At 43.5% G+C, this 7,136-nt stretch overlaps 1 pseudogene; it reads right to left on the minus strand.

Annotated features, from left to right (window-relative positions):
• Positions 1 to 6,008: 6,008 nt before the first annotated feature.
• LOC117024864 (PC4 and SFRS1-interacting protein-like) lies at positions 6,009 to 6,838 on the minus strand (annotated as a pseudogene).
• Positions 6,839 to 7,136: the final 298 nt, after the last annotated feature.

The raw sequence follows: 7,136 nt of genomic DNA on the forward strand, positions 1-7,136 counted from the left end.
TGCACAGAGACCTAGGATTGTTCAGGCAGCAGGGAGCAGGGACTACTTTAGGGAGTTGCCGAGTGAGTATGGGCTGGGGATGCTGTACATACGTCCACGATATTTCACTCAAAAGTCCAGCGAGATCTGAAGTGCTTATGGCAAAGTGTTGCTAAGTAGGGGTGGTGGCCACTGTGCTCTGCTGTCAGCTGTTCTGAAGGTTTGAAATGCTACAGTGCTGGAAAAGTGGGGAATGGAATAGAAGGGGGGGTCTCTCAGAGCCCCTGCACCCCACATTTCCCCAGAGGCAAACGCAGCAAGTACAGGGGCCTGGTGGGCTCGGGAGAGTCTGAGGAAGCACAGGGCTCCATTAGGCCGTGGGGGTGTGGACTGCAGGGCCTGGAACCCCTGGCCCAGCCTTGGCCAGTGTCAGAGCAGTCCCACAAAAGCCCAGGCTGTGCCCAGCTCCGAGAAGCACTCGCCAGGCTCAGCTCTTGCCTGCTGTCATTTCACTGCAATAAGCAGCCAGGGCAGCTTACAAAGGGACATGGTGCCATAATGTGAGGTAAGCGGCCTGAGGTGTGGCCGAGGTCAGGTGCTGGAGCGACTCTTTCCAAGGGTGGGGTGGGGGTCGCCGCGGTCAGATTATAACTCAGTGGCTCTAATGCCTCTGAAAGCCTCGGGCCTTGCAACATCTTCTCTCCTTCTGACCCGACCTCCCCATCCCTCGCTGCTACTGTCCTCCCCCGCCCCGAGGGCTGTCGCTCAGTCACTGCCCAACAGCCACCCTTTTTGAAATGTTTGAAACCAGTAGACCTGTTGCTCTCCATCAAACATAGTGCTAGTCCAACAGGAATGAGACAAAAGCAGCACGGCCTGCCCCAAGGCACAGGCCTACAGACTCATCTGGCTCAGCGGTGTGGTAACACCCTCGCCTCCCCCCTCCCCCCAACGCCCCCACCAAAACAGGCAAAGCAGAAAGCACAGGAAGTGGAAGAGAAGGGCTGAAAATCATGCTTCTGGGAGAGGGCCATGTGCCCATAGTGACCATAGTCTTCCTCGAAGGCACCAGCTATGCTACTCGCTCTGCTGGATGCAAAGGGGCTGAGGGCCTGTCCCAGCCACGCCCCTTCAGCCCCCCGCCCCCCCCCCGCCCCTCCACCCCACCCCCCTCACCCCCTACCTCCCCTCCACCCCCCTGCGCCCCACCCTGTCTTTCCTCCCTCCTACATCTGATCTGGCAGGCTGAAGGCGGAGAGCACTGTGTTTCAAGCAGTGGATACATTTCTGGTATGGGACATCCTCTCTGTTCCTGTGTCTCTTACTCCCACCTCTCCTGTGGTTTTCATTCTGTCTTTTTTCTTTCTTTTTTTACCTTCTTTCCTCTGAACCTCCCAGCAGGCTCAAGCTTGGTGTCTGCTGTGAACAACAAGAGAGCAGAGGTATTCAGGCAGATGATGCGTGTCATTTGGGGGGGGATGCCACAGACAGGATTGCTGGTCCGGAGGGGTTATCAAAGAAGGGAGGGTGCGCCGGGTGACGGGTACACACTGGTGCACATCAACGCAGAGGGTTATGTGTGATGCCACACCTGTGAGAGTCAGGTAGACAGTGGACAGGTGGTTTGGGGCTACAGGGCTTGGGAAATGTGAGGGACAGAGTGGACAGGCCTGTGCTGGGGCTAAGTCGGAAGCAGAACAACTGAAGCGAGAGGCCTCTTGCTGCTTAGTCCTTCTATTGTAATTCCGTCTTTGACACTGGGTTTCCAGTGAAGCTGCCTACTTATACCCCCTGCTTACACCCAGAACTACGCGGGTCTGCCCCCACGACTCCAAGGGAACTCCCTGCAAACAGTACCCGGAAAGGAAAGAGGAAGTAGGTGGCCTCAGTGTCTTTTATTGGTTTTGAAATAATAGTGTCGTTTAGGAAAGCGTCTTTCTAGAACTGTGATTAAAACAGAGCTGATCTTCTCTGGGAGCCTATTCTGGGCCATGGCCTGCGGATTAGAGAAATGAAAGAGACTCTGTTGCTGCTTTCAAGCCATGTGTGGGAGAGAAGCCAAGAAAAGATGATTACAATAGAGAGAGACGGAAAGAATTTACATGGCCATGGGAGGACCTGAGGAGGTGCAGCCACCCAGCCTTGGGAGTTGCAATAGGGTCTTGATTTTCCAAAGGACGCATGGCTGGACTGAGTAAAGAGACAAGTTTGCCAGGAATGGAGAAAGGGAGAGAGCTTTGCAAGCAGAAATGCAAGACAATAAGGTGAGTTTTTGCAATGAAATAAGTGGACCCAGCTTTTCTGTTCAAGGAGTGAAGTAGAAGTCAAAGGCAGTCATGAGGTTCCAGTACAGGGGTGGAGAAAACTGTGCCTGCTGCACAGCGATACTGAAGCCAGGTTTTAGAGAGGCAAACCTTTGTGTTAGTCTGTTGTTTCTTTTGATTTTGATAACGGTCCATCATCGATCATTTTCCCTTTGTCATTTATACTTGCTTGAATGAAAAAAGTTCTCTCGCAGATTTGCAATGTACACTTAGATCTATGATTTCAGTTAACTTTTGCATGTAGTGTGAGGTATTGAAGTTTGTTTGTGGTTTCCTTTTCCGTATGGGGATCCATTTGTTCCCAGCACCATAGTTAATTCTTAGTTAATTCCATTATCTTAGCACCTTTGTCACAAACCAACTTACCATATATGTATAGGTCTATTCTGGGCTTTCTATTTCATCCATTGATCTGTATGACTATTATTATGGTAATAGCACACTGTCCTGGCTCCCATACCTTTCTGTTAAGGCAGGGAATTTGGTAGTGTGAGTCCTCCTTCTTTGTTCTTTTCCAAATGGCTTTGGCTATTCTGTGTCCTTTGCATTTCCATATAAGTTTGAGTAGCAGCTTTTCATCTGAATCATGGTTACGGTAAATCTATAGACAAAATACTAGAGAATTGACGTCTTAAACTTTTTGGACTCTTCTGATCCATGAGCATAATAAGGATATCTCTCCATTTGTTTCAGTCTTCTTTAATATCTCTCGGCAGTATTTTATAGTTATCTGCGTGTAAGTCTTGAACATACAACGTTAATTCTCCATAGCCATTTCATTTACTTTACTTCTATTGTATGTGACATTAAAAAAAGTTCCAGCTCCAATTATTTGTTCCCAGTATATTGAAATAAAGACAACTTTTCTAATAGACTCATAGATACAGAGAACAAACTGATGGTTACTAGATGGCAGGGAGTTGGGGACAGGGTGAAAAAGGTGAAGGGATTACAAAGTACAAACTGGTAGTCACAAAATAATCATGGGGGATGTGAAATACCGTATGGGTAATAGAATGAATAATGTTGTACAGACCATGTAGGGTGTCAGATGGGTACTGTACCTATTGGGGGATCACTTCATAGATTATGTAAATGCCTAACCACTGCGCTGTACAACCTGAAACTAATACAAAATTTAAAAAAACCAAATAAGTCATGGGGATGTAATGTACAGCATGGGGAATATAGTCAATAATATTGTGATAGCGTGGGACGGTGTCAGGTGGTTGCTGGACTTATCATGGAGATCACTTCTTTAGGTACATAAATGTGGAATAACTATGGTGTACCCCTGAAACTAATATAATATTATGCTAGCTATAATTTAATGAAGATCTTTAAAAAAAAAAAAGATTAAAGAAACACAAACCTCCTCCCACCTCCCCCCAAAAAAAAATCAGGAAAAGAAAAGAACTTTTCTATATTGGCTTTCTCTCCTGTGACCTTGTTAAATTGCTTATTAGATCTGGGAGATTATTTTTTTCCCTACACTACTAAGTATTTTCTGGGTAGACTATATACCTTTTGAAAATAAAGGCAGTTTTTGACTTCTTACTTTTCTATCTGTATGCCTTTATTTTTTTTCTTGCCTTATCAACTAGGACCCCGAGTATAATGTTGACCAGATATGGTGGAGTGGAGATACTGCCATATTCCTAATCTTATGGGAGAAGCATTCAGTCTTTCCTTATGAAGTATGATGCCAGCAGCGGGTTTTTGGTAGAAGCACATTATGAGGCTGAGGATGTTCAGTTGTGTCCTTTTCCTTCTTTTCCAACCGAAATTCTTTAATCGGAACGAGTTTACATGTTGACACTTACGGCTTACCTAGAATAAATCTGTCCAGATTTTAATTGTGCTAACGACCAAACATAAGAGCAAGAGTTCCCTCTAAACAGTGGGTCCTAGGTTCCACTGTAAGACCTCTCAAAAGCAAAACTCCAGTTGTTGAAATGATTAAAACTTTTCGTCTGTGGATGAGAACAATTATCCAGAGGTCAAAACATACAATGCATGTCATGTGCAAACAGTGAAGTATTAGAAGCCTTTTTCCCATCTTCATAGATTCAAAACATGAGAAGTGTCTTTAGCTACCTTGTTTCCCCGAAAAGAAGACCTAGCTGGACAATCAGCTCTGATGCGTCTTTTGGAGCAAAAATTAATATAAGACCCACTCTTATATTATGTTACATTATATTATATAAGACCCAGTATTATTATATTATATTATATTATATTATATTATATTATATTATATTATATTATATATTACATTACATTACATTATATTACATTATGTTACAGACCCGGTCTCATATTATAGTAAAATAAGACCGGGTCTTATATTAGCTTTTGTTCCAAAAGACGCATTAGAGCTGGTTGTCCGGCTAGGTCTTATTTTCAGGGAAACACGGTATTAAAACCACCAACTGAGCTGATCCAAACATCTTAGAGATGCTCTCTAAGTGGCTCTGTTAAGTGTCCCTTAAATTTTGTGTGCTGACCTTGGTTCACCCTGATTTAGTCTTATACATGGATATACAGACTGCCAAAAAGTACTCCTTTACGTTGTCTGCTGCCTCAGAGCAACCAGTGTTCCCACGTTTTGCAATCCTGTCAGGTGCGTGACACAGAAATAAAAACTCCCTTGTGATACAGCTGTGTTTTCGCATAGGCAAGCAGCTTCCTTACATAGCATTTACTTTTCTTTGCTGCACGGGCATCACGGTTGTTCTCCAATTTAAAAGACACTACTTCGTGACCTCCCTAGTGAGCGTGGCTTTTAAAAACATTCAGAAGTGTCTCAAAAATAAACTGTCATTGTTTAGTTTTCAGTTTCAGCTACTAGTGCCTGTAAAGGTCTTAGATGGCTGAACCCTAAAGCCAGACTCATTCCTATGGGCACCCCTTCTGCTCTCCGCAGGAAAGCCATGAGACTTCACCGAATGCCCAGCCACAAAGTTAAATTACCTTCAAAAGTTCACATGAGTTTTGTACCTTGTAGAATTGTCGGTTCAATGTCGGTTGGGTATCTAGTTGTCGTACAAAAAGGCAGGCAGACCACCCAAAACCCACAAACAGCCAAAAGATGGTCTGGTAAATCCACGATTTGTGAAAACCTATGCACAAAACCCACGGTATTTGGGAAAAGAGGAAAGGTTTATACTCAAACGAGTAAGCAGTGTTAGAAATGTAACTTTTTTCTACTGTTGATTATGCATGAACATATACACACACACACTAACTGAAAATATGCTACAACCAATGTCTGGAAAAGCAGTTCAACATTTCCTAAATGGAATTTCCCTCACACTCACTGTGTAACGTAGCTGTTAATACTGCACAAGTACAATTAAGCAATGTTTAATTACTTTTAAACAAAGATAAAGGGACTTTCTCCCTCAAAACAAGTTTTAAACATCAAAACCTATGCTTGTAAAAATTTAAAACTTTCAGACGTCTAAATAGCTCAAATCAAAACCATTAGAAACTTCTCAAGCACTTTTTTTTTTTTTTTTTTTTGATTGGGGTGACAATGGTTGGTCAAGTTACATAGGTTTCAGGTGTACAATTCTGTAATCCATCATCTACATATCACATTGTGGGCTCACCACCCAGAGTCAGTTCTCCTTCCATCACCATATGTCTACATCCCAGGCATGTCAACCTAGTTATCTAGCGGAGAGCTCCTTCAGAGACACTTCAGTGTCTCTCTTCACGGGCTGGCTTTTCCTTACTGCTGGCCTCGCCTTCCCTTTTTTCAGTGCTGTCTCATTACGTTGTGGCTGACTGCCCTCTTGAGCGTGCAAGCCCCCATCTAGAGTCTTTGAACCTGTTTGTTCCCTTTCTAGCTTCTTGTCTGGCCCTTTCCTCCCTTGATCTTTGGTTTTATTTGCTTCCCCGCGCTGCCTTTGTTCTGCAAGAGATTTATTCAGCACTTGTGTGGTTACAGAATCTCCTTCACCAACCCAAAACGTGTTCTTAAACCCGTTATACATACATCATTGCAGACTTTCCCATAATAATCAGAGTCACGTTGAGTCGCCGTCATTTTTTCAGTGTTGTAATCATTTCTGAGCTTGTTGCCTTGTGACCTGAAGTGAAACAAGTTCATCCAAGGCCTCGATGCATCTCTTCACATCAAGGTTGTCAATTTAGAGTGAAGTCTTTATTTCACCGTGTATCCTTGGAAGTCGAGAATCCATTGATGTTTCTTGTTTCTTCTCCACTTCCTTAACTTCTGGCTTCTTTTCCTGCATCTTGATTCTGCCGCTCAGTTTCCATTTGTTCCTCTTGTTTGCGTTTTCTATCTGCTGCTTCTTTCTCATGTTGGCCTTTCAGCCTATTCCTTCTGGGAGCAGTCTGAAAGTTTCTTCCACCTTTTCTCTTCTTTCCGCCTTCTTAACCATCTCCTTTCTCTTGATAGTTACATCCGCTTCAGCGAAAATTTCCCTTTCTGACTCAACTTCTTTCTTCCCCTCTTTTTTGTCATTTTTGTCGGGCTCTTCTCTTGGCTTATTCTTCCTTTCCCTTCCTTTCTTAAGTGAGCAGATTTTTTTTTTTAATCATGAATGGATGTTTTATATTATCCAATGACTTTTCTGTCATATATTGTGATGATTGTCATTGCTTTTCTTGCCTTCCCTTAATATGGCAAAATACACCGATGCATTTTTTTAACGTTAAAATGGCCTTGCATTCCTTGGATGAACTCTGCTTGATTGCACATGATACTTTTCATGTATCATTGGATTCAGATTTCTAAAATTCCCTTAGGGAGTTTTACATCTATAGTCACCAGGGATATTGGCCTGTAGTGCTTTTTTCCCC

This window comes from Rhinolophus ferrumequinum, chromosome X, assembly GCF_004115265.2.
Source record: "Rhinolophus ferrumequinum isolate MPI-CBG mRhiFer1 chromosome X, mRhiFer1_v1.p, whole genome shotgun sequence".
Taxonomy (NCBI): Eukaryota; Metazoa; Chordata; class Mammalia; order Chiroptera; family Rhinolophidae; genus Rhinolophus; species Rhinolophus ferrumequinum.